Raw genomic sequence first — 15,300 nt, forward strand, 5'->3', positions numbered from 1 at the left:
GAAAATGCGCCTCGTCTGAAAAGCAAACGTTGTTGAGAGTTTCTTCCCTATCCTTCGCCCACTGAGCAAACAGTACTCCCTGCCGCTGGTGTTCTTCAGTGAGCTTCTGTGCACAGCTCATCTTCTACGGGTACATATGAAGGTCACTTTTAAGAATGCGTTGAACGGAGCGCCTGGATATTCCCAGTTGCACTGCTGCCTTTCTACATGATTTCCCGGGACTTCTCTGTACAGTAACTCGTACCGCTTCAATATTCTCCGACGAACAAACAGGCTTAGACCCAGGTCGCTTCGCTTCCATTGCTGTTAATTCCTGTACAAATTTATCGTACAACATGTGGATGGTCTTCTTGCAAAGGAACCACGGTGAGTTAAACTGTTGTCGAAAACGCGAGTCACAACAAGGCTTTTCATTTCATGAAAAAGTAACACAATTGCCGATCGTTGCTGTGTCGTCAGTCTTCCATTGTCAGCCATTGCTGCTTACTAGTCTCCTAGCGGCAGTATAGTGAATTACACGTCATTTCGTAACTCATTTGTTTTTCCAAACTCTGCTGGTACTGCTGTAGAGATCCCAGCGGGATATCTAATGTGCGTCGTATATTGTGAAAGAAACAATTGGTAACACATTTCGTGCGCCACCCTGTAGAAGCGATAAAATACAGGGAGCGAATGGTTATCTACAACTTGTACATAGCTATAATTGTCGGAGAACACGACAGGGATGTTCAAATGTTGTAAGTAGGCTGTTTAGGTTTTCTTATTGGTAACGCCACGTAGCGCTCTGTATGAAAATCACTGGCTGTGCTGTGTGCAGTCTGTGACTAGTTTGCATTGTTGTCTGCCATTGTAGTGTTGGGCAGCTGGATGTTAACAGCGCATAACGTTGGGCAGTTGGCGGTGAGCCGCCAGCAGTGGTGGATGTGGGGAGAGAAATGGCGGAGTTTTGAAATTTGTAAGACTGGATGTCATGAACTGCTATATATATTATGACTATTAAGGTAAATACATTGTTTGTTCTCTATTAAAATCTTTCATTTGCTAACTATACCTGTCAGTAGTTAGTGCCTTCAGTAGTTTGAATCTTTTATTTAGCTGGCAGTAGTGGCGCTCGCTGTATTGCAGTAGTTCGAGTAACGAAGATTTTTGTGAGGTAAGTGATTTGTGAAACGTATAGGTTAATGTTAGTCAGGGCCATTCTTTTGTAGGGATTTTTGAAAGTCAGATTGCGTTGCGCCTAAAATGTTGTGTGTCAGGTTAAGCACAGTCTTGTATAATTTTTCTAGGGGGCGTTTCATATGTCGACCCTTAGCCGAGGATACCTCACTGGAATCTTCTGATTTTTTCTTGTAGTTTGTGTAATTAGTGTGGCTTTTGTTTATTGCTAGCGCGTAATTATAGAGAGAATTTCCTTTGTAGTTGTAGTTTTTCATTGTTATACAGTAAAACAGTTGTGACATGCATGTAGATTTGCAGCAAGTACACTCCTGGAAATTGAAATAAGAACACCGTGAATTCATTGTCCCAGGAAGGGGAAACTTTATTGACACATTCCTGGGGTCAGATACACCACATGATCACACTGACAGAACCACAGGCACATAGACACAGGCAACAGAGCATGCACAATGTCGGCACTAGTACAGTGTATATCCACCTTTCGCAGCAATGCAGGCTGCTATTCTCCAATGAAGACGATCGTAGAGATGCTGGATGTAGTCCTGTGGAACGGCTTGCCATGCCATTTCCACCTGGCGCCTCAGTTGGACCAGCGTTCGTGCTGGACGTGCAGACCGCGTGAGACGACGCTTCATCCAGTTCCAAACATGCTCAATGGGGGACAGATCCGGAGATCTTGCTGGCCAGGGTAGTTGACTTACACCTTCTAGAGCACGTTGGGTGGCACGGGATACATGCGGACGTGCATTGTCCTGTTGGAACAGCAAGTTCCCTTGCCGGTCTAGGAATGGTAGAACGATGGGTTCGATGACGGTTTGGATGTACCGTGCACTATTCAGTGTCCCCTCGATGATCACCAGTGGTGTATGGCCAGTGTAGGAGATCGCTCCCCACACCATGATGCCGGGTGTTGGCCCTGTGTGCCTCGGTCGTATGCAGTCCTGATTGTGGCGCTCACCTGCACGGCGCCAAACACGCATACGACCATCATTGGCACCAAGGCAGAAGCGACTCTCATCGCTGAAGACGACACGTCTCCATTCGTCCCTCCATTCACGCCTGTCGCGACACCACTGGAGGCGGGCTGCACGATGTTGGGGCGTGAGCGGAAGACGGCCTAACGGTGTGCGGGACCGTAGCCCAGCTTCATGGAGACGGTTGCGAATGGTCCTCGCCGATACCCCAGGAGCAACAGTGTCCGTAATTTGCTGGGAAGTGGCGATGCTGTCCCCTACGGCACTGCGAAGGATCCTACGGTCTTGGCGTGCATCCGTGCGTCGCTGCGGTCCGGTCCCAGGTCGACGGGCACGTGCACCTTCCGCCGACCACTGGCGACAACGTCGATGTACTGTGGAGACCTCACGCCCCACGTGTTGAGCAATTCGGCGGTAAGTCCACCCGGCCTCCCGCATGCCCACTATACGCCCTCGCTCAAAGTCCGTCAACTGCACATACGGTTCACGTCCACGCTGTCGCGGCATGCTACCAGTGTTAAAGACTGCGATGGAGCTCCGTATGCCACGGCAAACTGGCTGACACTGACGGCGGCGGTGCACAAATGCTGCGCAGCTAGCGCCATTCGACGGCCAACACCGCGGTTCCTGGTGTGTCCGCTGTGCCGTGCGTGTGATCATTGCTTGTACAGCCCTCTCGCAGTGTCCGGAGCAAGTATGGTGGGTCTGACACACTGGTGTCAATGTGTTCTTTTTTCCATTTCCATTAGTGTATTTCGCAGCTGCTCTTGCAATTAACGAGATATTATTTTCAGTGGTACGTTAATGTGTTCTCTTATTTTTGCTCTTCAAATTGTGCTTTTCTGTGTTATCGTGTGAAATATTCTGACAATAATGGCGTGTGAAAACGTAATACTAGGCTCCAAAGTAAACTGAGAAATGACAGTGAAGACGAAAGCAGTGTGTTAGTGCCACCAAGTAAAGAATTAACTAATGTTCAAAGTAGTAATTTGGTAATTGTGCATAGAGAAATGGAGCGGGCTGCAAACAATGGTGTAGACAGTGAAACAATTAGTGAACAGGGAAGCATTATCGATCGATCGGTCGGCAACAGCTTGCCTCAGGAATCCGAAATGACAGGACACACTCTTGCAAATACTGTAAATTCAGGTTTTGCGTCCTCGCCGTTTTCTAAAATAAATCAAGACACATTTTCTGCTTTTCAAAATGCGAATATTGCCGGTTCAAATGCATTGCCGAATAGCACTGAGGAACATGTTTCAGCCACCAGTGCATTGTTATTACAATTAATGCAACAAATGGGACAAAAGCTTCAAAAGTTAGACACAATGGAACAAAATCAGAGACAAACACAGCAAAAGCTTCAAAGTTAGACACCACACTTGAACAAACACGTGAAGATTTAACTACTGAGTTACATAACATTGAATCGAAATGTCAAAAAGTCTGTAATGACGTAAAAACACAGATTTGTGAGCATTTTCAACCTATTTTTTCGCGGCATGAAAATGCATTACAGAATCACGAAGCAGCCATAAAAGAACTGCAAACTATTGTTCATGAAAGTCATGAGACCTTGCAAGCTAAAATTGACTCAGTTGCATCTACCAGTTCGGTTACGCAACTTGCAAAAACTCAAGAAAACTTAAAGGTCACAGTAGATACTCTGAAAATTGGTTCAGAAAGACACATGGAGGAAATTAATTCATTATCAGGAAAGTAGTTGAATTTTCGGATCAGCTAAATAATTTATCTACGAAGGTAGATGATAATCTGAATGACACAAAATGGTAGTCTTTAATGACACAAAAGAGTGCGAAAAAATTAGGAAATTCAAACAAAATCAGAATCAAATTAATACGCAACACCAAAGAGAAATCCGGGAAGTACAACATCAGCTGACACAGGTAATACAAGAATTACGTATTTCAGAGGACACTCGCGCTCCAATATGGGAAGAGGGACATAGAAATACGGAACAGCCACAAAATAATAACACAGGACACTTCGGAACTTATGAAAGAAATTGGCAAGGTGCACCGAATTTTGAGATGGAACCGCCGAAACGACGTAACAATGACCGACATGCGACTCGCCGACATGATGATTTTGACTATAAGCTGTTCATTACTACACGTAAATTCAAAACATTTAAGAATTCTGGCAACGACATTCATCCACAAGCGTGGGTTCATCAATTCTCTCATTGTTTTCCTCCCAACTGGTCATTAGAACACAGATTAGAATTTATGTGTCGCTACTTAGAGAATGAACCAGCTGTAAGAATGCGATCGGTCATTCACGATTGCCACAGTGAAGGAGAATTTTACCATGTCTTCCTCTCAGCATATTGGTCTCAGGCCACACAAGACCGAGTAAACATGGCATCATAAGGATAAAACATTTCGAAAAATCCGAATTTTCCAGTCTTGTGAAATATTTTGAAGACATGTTGCACAAGAATCAGTACCTGTCAAACCCATACAGCCCCTCAGAACTCATCCGCATTTGCCTGAACATTTACGACATATTATTTTGGCAGGACGTTGCAAAGACGACATTGAAGCTTTTCAGGGACTCTTAAATGAATTAGAAATTGACACTGACAATCGCGGAACGCGAAAACAGGAACACAACAATTACAGGTCACATCCGTCGCAATTCCGCGATGAAACAAATAATAACTGGACACGACTAGGCTATTCTCACAACACAAATCGTCACCAAAACAGACACCACCCATATGACAGCCACTGGCAGAGTAATAATAGTTACAGAGAAAGATCGTATTTCCGTAGTAATGAATATGACAGATATTACCATAGAATCAGACAATATGGGAACAAAAACAATTATTATCAAGGGAGACAGAATAACTTCAGACGCAACAGTTCAGCGCGCAGTTACGATTCCGGGAGAAATTCTCCACCACATGACCGACAAACAAGAAACTATGTAAACTACCGACAAAACGACAGACCTGAATTCCATCAGAACTGGCGGGATTCAAACAGAGCAGGGCGCTCTCGACAAGGTGAATTTGTAGAAGTTAGGTCTCCTAATCCCAATAACGACACACGCCAACAAGGAGACAGACAATGACTCGCACCGCAGGCAGCCACGTGCGCCGGCTGGCTCAGGGAAAAATTACATAGACGCAAACCTTGAGAAAAATTCTAGCATTCTTTACCAATGTACCATATACCACATGATTATTCCACTGAAGCTGAAACTCTGTGTACTAGGAAGAATAAAGGTTTACACCACATTTCACATGTAAAACCGTTTATTGAAAGATAAACTGCTTTTTAACTTTGTCTTTGCCATAAAACTTTTCACTTCACATTTCTAGTATGCATTGTCAGACTTAGAAACTGTTACCATGCAACAATGTTTGAAGTTAAATATCCAATCAAGAACCAAGAGAACTTATTTAAACAGAAATTACGAATGCATTGTTATAGTGAACAGACGTCACAGTGTTGTTGTGTGTGTACATTCTTGCTTGTTAGTTGCATGATTACGTAACGACTATAAGGCTTACACACTTAGAACATATACTGGTACTGCTAATGAGATTTTAATGCAACATTTTGATTTAGTTGAAAATACATTCTGGATTTAAAGTACTTTCTTAGAGATACCAGATGACAGTGGTTAGTTTACGTGACAGCTACGCGATTTTATCACGACACTACAAATGAGTGACAATTTACAATGTTGCTTTTGCGGTGTATCTGTTTTATATCTGCACAGTTTTTCTGAATTATTCTGGAAAGTAAAACATGTTTTACTAGTAACTTTTGTGCTATAGCTACAAGGAGACAGCCTTTTCTCTAGGACAGCAATACGTTACAGCACAGTACTTTCTTCATCATGGCAATAAGCGTAATAACTAAGATATCTATATGCAATAGCATTTCACTTTTGTTTATCATGAGGTAAGTGCATTGGCTTCTGCAGAACTTAGCTTTCAGAGGGCAATAACTACGAAACTTCCACAGAGATCATCTTACAGCAAGACGCACATTTAGCGCTACAGGACACGTATTTGAGTTATTAATTTTGTACTTAAATCATTTATTTTTAAAGATATTTGAACTACAATGATACAAAGGTTTTCCGTGATACATTTCATTCCATTGCTGTAATCTGTAACACCTGAGGGTATAATTACATTAATCCTCCCGGGGGTACACGCTTACTTTGTGTACATGTGTTTGGCAAGCACAAGGAGCCCTAGCTAATATGGTATTTGCTTATACAACTTTACACATCGGTACCATATTTCTTTAACACATAAATTACACAGCTATCTGATCATTTAACTGAGAGATAAACATTTTTTTTACTACATCAGTGACATGTTTACGCAATTACACAGTTGGGTAACTTCACACTTATGAAATTGTATTTTGTCTGTACTTTGTGAACTGTTCATATTTTTTGGAACCATTGTGATACTATGAGAGCTTTGAATGTCGCATTTGGTATGAATTTTTAAGTACGTTTGAGGTATATGACACTATTGAAATGAGCAGAGAATTCTTTTTAGGTTTTGAAATTATTGCAGAAAGCTACGACGATTTTGAGACTTGACTGAGGTGCTATGATGCTATTGTTACGATTACTATGTGTATTATGCTGTTGAGGTATGTTTATGATCAATAAGCTGATGATATATGAGAAATTTGATTATGCTATGTATTTATTATGATGAAATATTGAAGAAGTGCCGACGAATATGTGTATGTGTAATAAGGTAAGGAATAATGAGTAGTGGTTAGGGACTCTGGTTTGTGAAAAAGGATGTTGGAAACCAAGACCTGTACTTTAAGAGTTATGAAATGTGTGTAAATGCGTGAATGTACCACAATGCCAACGAAAATTTTTTGGACACTGTTATATTTACAAGATTTTGTTTCTACCGATTTGTAACGCAAATATTTCGACCTGTGAAAATCCAACTGTCACTGTAGCAGAAACTGATGTCGTAAATATTTCGGTAGGTCACTGTAAGCACCCAGCTGCGCGACAGTCGCCTGGAAAAAAGCCATTAGTGTGTGCCTTACAGAGGCACAGGTGGAGAAAAAAAGGCCATTATCCTCGCTATAGGCATTTCTTTGTAGAAAGCATCGAAAATACGACACGCCCAAACTTGAAAACAAATGATTACACTGTGGAGCTCTTAATTTATGATATTTGCTAAAATGCCTCATGAAATGATGAGAAACATTTCACATCTATTGTCTTGCTAGTTGAAAGATTGCTTACTGCATTATGAAATGCCATATGGCTAGTGAATGACGTTTCACGCCTTGCTTTGCCTATTTTGTTTAATATCTAGTCTCTAGCTGCTCTGCAGCATTGGTTAAAATAAAATTTTATAGATGTACTAATGTAGATATTTTATGCCTACAGATCCAGTAAAAAATAACTTTATGATGGATGTACTCCAAAAAAATGAGGGAGCACAAAAAGACATTTCCACTTCACAGGAATTGCATACATAATTTTTGTCAGTGACTTGGTAACTTGTCTGCTAGAGCAAGTTACAGTGATGCATCACTCTAGTGTTAAGATGTGACATAGGTATTTAACATGGCCATTTTTACTGTAATATTTTTTTTGCTTCTCATGTTTCGTTATAAGTTATTGCATTTGCTGCGGCTGTTTGCCAGGCATAGTGCTACCAAATTTCACTTTGTATTACTCTGTTAAGCAAGTTTTACTACTGATTTATTTTTCTTGTTGCTGCACATTGGCTCATATTAGTTGTAATTTTGCATTGCTTGGTAATTTAGATTTACTGTAGCTTGCTTTGCCAATTTCCATTTTTTTTGTCATTGCTGTTTGTGTTAATTGTTTTGTGCTGCTGCATTGCCTCGTCCCTTAGTTTATGCATCTGAGCTCAGTAGATTTAAGTGAGCTTAAGATTGGGTAGGCCATATAAGAGAACAAGTTGTGATGAATTGGAAGAAATACATTGAGAAGCTATAAGAAAATGGTTTGGCCAAAAGAGTATTATGAAAGAGGATATGAACCAAAAAAGTAGGGTTTAGGGACAACAGATTTAGGTAGGATTTTCTTGGAAATAAATGATGAGGTAAGATAATGGAAAATAAATAATGAGGTAAAGAATGTGTGAACATATAAATACAGAAAGCATGCTTGGATTTTTTTGGTGGAAACAAATGTTGAAATAAGAGGAAAGATATATGGAATGAAGTTTTGGGGTGGACTGCAGTACCAAATGTCACACTGAAAACAAACCCTGTCTCTTATTTTTGTGTTATTACACTATGTGAATTTGTGTTTTTCCTGTCTTAATGTGTTTAGCTAATAAGAGTTATGTTGTAGAATTTTTCTGATAATATGTTATTTTCTTTGTAAAGATGTTTAGACATTATTTATTCTGTTTTGTTTTAATGCTCATGTGTGAAGTTGATGTTTCAAAAGTTATTCTGATCTTTTATGTATTTACTTATGTCATAATTCCTGTAACACTGATGTATATGTTATTTCGATTCTTCTGTAAAGCCTGCATTACCATAAATGTTATCTGTACTTTTATGTTCTTTAATGGTGTATTTTGTATCTTTGTTATTGTATTCTTACGTTATAAAATTGTAATTGGCACCAGTTCATCAAATTAAGTAACTTGTAAGTTACATTTCACTGCACACGTTTCTGTTGGTCATAGTGTATGGACAATATGGGAGAAGTAGGGAGTGATAGTGTTTGCGCGTGTGTTAATATTTCTGCAAGGGACTGGATAACAGCATTGCTGGTTCTAAGGACATTAAAAAAAAAAATTGTGAGTGCACAAGTGGTAGTTCATGGACTTGCTATATTATCCGCAAGACTCTTCAATTTTGATTGTGCACCTGCACAGTCACAACAGATGGCTGCTGGGCATCTCTACAAGGACAACAGTGGGTCTGCATCTATGATGACCCACCAATACCATTATTTCTACAATTTGTTCTTCAAAACTTCGGTTGACTCTGCTGTGGGTTTGCTCTGTTGTGGCCCATTACCTGTCTGCATGTCAAGAGTCAGCACTGTCTTTCCGTTGGAAGGACCACACTACTTCTTCAAGACTGCATGGAAATCCACTACTTCCGTGTGCATTTTCTTCTAATGCTCAGACTTTGAGAAAAACACTGCAATTTTACTGTGATGACTGATCAGGACTGTCTTTATTGACTGTGAGAAAATTTTAGCTTTAGACCAACATTGTATCAATAAGTGTGTGCATTTGATTTCTTTGTTATTGTAATTATAAAGAAAAAATTTCAGATCTGTGTTGGCCACTGCCCGAAACAATTTGTAAAATTTTTTGTGGGGAGCATGGGGGCTATGCAAGTAGGCTGTTTAGGTTTTCTTATTGGTAACGCCACGTAGCGCTCTGTATGAAAATCACTGGCTGTGCTGTGTGCAGTCTGTGACTAGTTTGCATTGTTGTCTGCCATTGTAGTGTTGGGCAGCTGGATGTTAACAGCGCATAACGTTGGGCAGTTGGAGGTGAGCCGCCAGCAGTGGTGGATGTGGGGAGAGAAATGGCGGAGTTTTGAAATTTGTAAGACTGGATGTCATGAACTGCTATATATATTATGACTATTAAGGTAAATACATTGTTTGTTCTCTATTAAAATCCTTCATTTGCTAACTATACCTGTCAGTAGTTAGTGCCTTCTGTAGTTTGAATCTTTTATTTAGTTGGCAGTAGTGGCGCTCGCTGTATTGCAGTAGTTCGAGTAACGAAGATTTTTGTGAGGTAAGTGATTTGTGAAACGTATAGGTTAATGTTAGTCAGGGCCATTCTTTTGTAGGGATTTTTGAAAGTCAGATTGCGTTGCGCCTAAAATGTTGTGTGTCAGTTTAAGCACAGTATTGTATAATGTTTCTAGGGGGCGTTTCAATGTGTGTGAATTTCTAAGGGACCAAACTGCTGAGGTCATCGGTTCCTAGACTTACACACTACTTAAAGTAACTTAGGCTAAGAACAACACACACACCCATACCCGATGGAGGACTGGAACCTACGACGGGAGGGGCCGCACCACGACAGGGAGGTGGCAATTAAAAAGGGGATGGAACGGGGTGTAGCCTGTTACCGATTTTATTTAATCTGTCTGTTGATCGATCGAGTACATACTTTGATATTTCCAGGGTACATAGGCTCTGTGGCATGTCTGAGGACTGATCAAAATATATATAGGCTAAATCTGTGTTTTAAATTTCTGTCTGTGTCTTTGAGTAGAATGTCAGGAAGATTCGAAGATGCCGTCACAATTTATTGGTGTGAAGGTCCAGTCTGATCATTAATAAATATATTGAGCCGTGCACGGCTCGTGTTCATGCCATTTATGCCTTGTCATCTTCTATTACGGTACTGCCGCCTCATTTTATTATTCCATTCACTGGAGTCACTAACTTCCTGCCGTACTTGTCTGTGAGAGGCAGCAGCAGCGCGTATCGATAAGTGCACTGTCGTACTCCCTCTGAAGCGACCGATAGTATTTCCGGGTCGTCGTGTGTCTGGCAGGCAGTGGGAGACGGGCCAGCAGAGCAGTCGGGACTCAGCAGCAGTGAAGTAGGGGACGGAGCGCCGGTGAGGCGCCGACAGCCAGTGCTCGCCGACCGCTGGCGAAACACATGAACTGTCCGACGGAGGGAGATTGAAGCGGGACGACCGTTGGTTGGTCGTTCGGTTGGTCGTCTCGTCGGCCGACGTATATTTGGTCCTTTCACCGTTTCCGGGCCTAGGGAGTTGGTCGGTTGGAGTGGAGCAGCGAGGAAATCTCCGTGGCGCGTAGTTTGGCTGGGGCCGCTGGCGGCTCCACGCGCGGTTAGAGTGTGAGATGCTATTCACACGCTGTCCTAGAACTCTCCCATTACATCGAAATCGACTATTATTACAATCCTCACGTGCTAGTTCCATTTCACATCGCTTTGCATCGTTACGCCCGCATAATTAAAAGACGTGACTGTGTCAGCAGGACACTATTGATACTGTATGCGAACATTATGGGTTTGTTTTTCCTACTCATCCGCATTAACTTAGATTTTTCTACATTCAGAGCAAGCTGCCATTCATCACACGAACTAGAAATTTTGTCCAAGTCATCTCCCATCCTCCCACAGTCACTCAACCGAGCGGCGTGGCGCAGTGCCTAGCACACTGCACTCGCATTTGGGAGGACGACGGTTCAAACCCTGCGGCCAGCCATCCTGATATACATTTTCCGTTATATCCTTAAATCACTTCAGGCAAATTCCGGGATGGTCCCTCTGAAACGGCACGGCCGACTTCCTTCCCCATCCTTCCCTAAACTGATGGGACCGATGATCTTGCTGTTTGGCCCGCTCCCCCAAACCTATCATCCAACCAACAAACCTAACTGTGCACCACGGCAACATCAGTAAACAATCAGAGATTGCGGTCCGCCAAATCATTTATGTATATAGATCATAATAGTGGCCCTATCAGACTTCCCTGCGGTACTCCCGACGATACCCGTGTCTTTGATGAACACTCGCCGTCGAGGACAATACACAGGTTCTATAACTTAAGAAGTCTTCGAGTCAATCATATACCTGTGAACCCATTCCAAATGCTCGTACTTTCTTTAACAGCCGGCAGTGGGATGCCGTTTCAAACGCTTTCCGCAAATCTAGAAAGATGGAATCTGCCTTTTGCCCTTCATCCATAGTTCACAGTACATCAACAGAGAAAAAGCCAAGCTGAGTTTCGTAGTAATGATGCTTTCTAAAACAATGCTGATGCGTGCAGACAAGCTTCTCGCTCTCAACAAAATTTGTTATATCCAACTGAATGTTAAAGGATTCTGCAGCAAACCGATGTTAGGAATATTGGTCCGTGGTTGGGGGGCCGCTCTTCGGGCGCTCTTATACACACATGCGTTACAAATTACTTGTTCTTTAAGACACCGAAAAACTTTTCTTCCACATTACCGTTCATCCCGTCAGTTCTTTTCCTTCCTGTGTCAATACTCGAAGGAATCGATTTCAGAACTGCACTTGCATCACGCCCAAGCATTGTACCACCAATTCCTTTGACTGAGAGAAATTCATGTATTTATGCAACAGTACCTGTATTATCATATTTTTCTGTTAGTAATGTCACTTTATAGAAAACCAAGCTGCAGTTCTCTGTGTTCTGAATAGGTTTCCCAAGTAACTCGCTTATGTTGTTACGTTTGTGCAACTTTGATTTTAAACCTTTGATGGATGAAATTGGCTTCACAGTTCGTCACGAAGTAATGTTCCAAAATTATCATTTAACAGCTCAATTTCAAAATTCTTTTCACAGATGGGATGTAATGATAACAGCCCATTTTCGGAAGAGGCATGAATCAATATGTTAAGTATACATTTGAATACTGGAGGCAGTTCTTTTTCTTTCACCATTTAAAAAAAATGTTCTTCCCAAATGAACCAATTTTCTCACTGATTGTATGATGCACATTTTCACCTGCTCCACCGAATACAAACACAATGTACCGGTACGGCTTCAGTTGTCTCATTATCGACACTCCGCCGCTACTGTAATGAGTGGTTCAAGCCGAATCGGTTCAGGGAATTCCCTGCCAGACGTTTGCCTGAGACGAAGCACGTCCACTTACAGCGCCTGTGCTGAAATAAAAACGAAACACCTGCTGCCATTACGGAGGATTACGGAAGATATATTAATTGCATAGAAAATTGTATTTAAAAGTATTATCGTATTTTTATGTCTTCTTTAATTCTGGTTCAAATTTTAAATATAACTAACAACATGAACTGGCCTCTTCTATTCCTGGACCGCTTGTCAGGCGTAGTGGTAATTTTATTTGTGAGCCTCTGCATAGAGCTACGACTAAAATTCAGAGAACAACGTTAGGTAAATTAACTTCAATTTCACGTATAAATTAAATGGTTTACGCAGTGCTTGCTAGGAAAATTCTCAGGAGGCGCGACTTAATCAACCAACATCATCATAGTTCATCAATTTTGCCCGAAATGTTTATAAACTATACACACAAACATTCCTCGCAAATCACTCGGTCTGTTAAGCAAAAACGTATGAAAATACCTGAAGTAGTTCCCGAGATTAACCTTCACAAACAGACAGAAAAATACTGTGGGGTACTTAAATACAGCCATTTCAGCCAATTAGCACAATATACATGCAAATTATGCATACAAACGTCCTCGAAAAACAATGCCATATCCCAGCAAGCGATAATGCGCATGAAAATAACGGTATTCAATTACGTTGACGCATTTGTCGGGTTTATCTGTATGCCAGGTCGGCATTGGGATTTTTTGTACCTCTCCAACAACTGAGATATTCGACATATCTCCACTGCACGAATTTGAGCCATAGGTGTCAGCATGGAGGAGCAAAAGAAGGGGGCGCTTGCCCGCTCCTGGAATTTGGGGAACATACTGTTTTATTCACTGGAGAATTCTCTCACATTTATTGAAATTATTGAATCTGATAATACTAAAACGCAGATCTAACAGCGCCGACTGCGGTGAGAAATAACGTGGCTTCAGCGATTCTCACGCAGCTTAGGTGTGCCGTGCTATTGACGGGAAATTATGCTATTTCCTTCACGCGGTGGCGACCTTAGATCTATCCTACAGACAATGCCGACGTAAATCTTATCAGAACAGTGTCGAAACAGGATAAATACTCCAGATCCTCTGTCGCTTCCTCGCAGAGCACTTAACGAGCTGCCGACCATTGTGGCCGAGCGGTTCTAGGCGCTTCAGTCTGGAACCGCGCGACCGCTACGGTCTCAGTTTCGAATCCTGCCTCGGGCATGGATGTGTGTGATGTCCTTAGGTTAGTTAGGTTTAAGTAGTTCTAAGTTCTAGGCGAATGATGACCTCAGCTGTTAAGTCCCATAGTGCTAAGAGCCATTTGAACCATTTTGAACTTAAAGAGCTGCAGGAAGGTCCAACACCCTGGCGCGGAATCCGTCGTCTGTCCTCAGCTTTAGACCTTACTTTTCCTCAATCCCTCACTTAATAAACTTAATAAACCACTGTTTGAGAATACTCTCGTAATTGCGCCTGCATAACATTAATGAGACGACACTGTAAAAACTCCGCTGCGTTTTGGGAAAAGAAGCAACACCACGAAGATGACGTGCTACAGACGTGAAATTTAAACAACTGGAAGAAGATGCTGTGATATGCAAAAGATTACCTTTTCAGTGCATTCACACAAGGTTGGCGCCGGTGGCGACACATACAACGTGCTGTTATGAGGAAAGTTACCAACCGATTTCTCATACACAAACAGCAATTGACCGGCGTTCTCTGGTGAAACATTGTTGTGATGCCTCGTGTAAGGAGGAGAAATGCATACCATCACGTTTCCGACATTGATAAAGGTCGGATTGTAGCCTATCGCGATTGCGGTTTATCGTATCGCGACATTGCTGCTCGCGCTGGTCGAGATCCAATGACTGTTGGTAGAATATGGAATCGGTGGGTTCAGGAGGGTAATACGGAACGCCGTGCTGGATCCCAACGGCCTCGTATCACTAGCAGTCGAGATGACAGGTATAAATCCGCATGGCTGTAACGGATCGTGCAGCCATGTCTCGATCCCTGAGTCAACAGAATGGGACGTTTGCAAGACAACAACCATCTGCACCAACTGTTGGACGACGTTTGCAGCAGCATGGACTGTGAGCTCGGAGACCATGGCTGCGGTTACCCTTGACGCTGCATCACAGACAGGAGCGCCTGCGACAGTGTACTCAACGACGAACCTGGATGCACGAATGGCAAAACGTCATTTTTTCGGATGAATCCAGGTTCTGTTTACAGCATCATGATGGTCGCATCAGTGTTTGGCGACATCGCGGTGAACGCACATTGGAAACGTGTATTCGTCATCGCCATACTGGCGTATCATCCCGCGTGATGGTATGGGGTGCCATTGGTTACACGTTTCGGTCACCTCTTGTTCGCATTGATGGCACTTTGAACAGTGGACGTTACATTTCAGATGTGTTACGACCCGTGGCTCTACCCTTCATTCGATCCCTGCGAAACCCTACACTTCAGCAGGATAATGCACGATCGCCTGTTGTAGGTCCTGTACGGGCATTTCTGGATT

The sequence above is a fragment of the Schistocerca piceifrons genome, chromosome 1 (genome assembly GCF_021461385.2).
Source record: "Schistocerca piceifrons isolate TAMUIC-IGC-003096 chromosome 1, iqSchPice1.1, whole genome shotgun sequence".
NCBI classification, from domain to species: Eukaryota; Metazoa; Arthropoda; class Insecta; order Orthoptera; family Acrididae; genus Schistocerca; species Schistocerca piceifrons.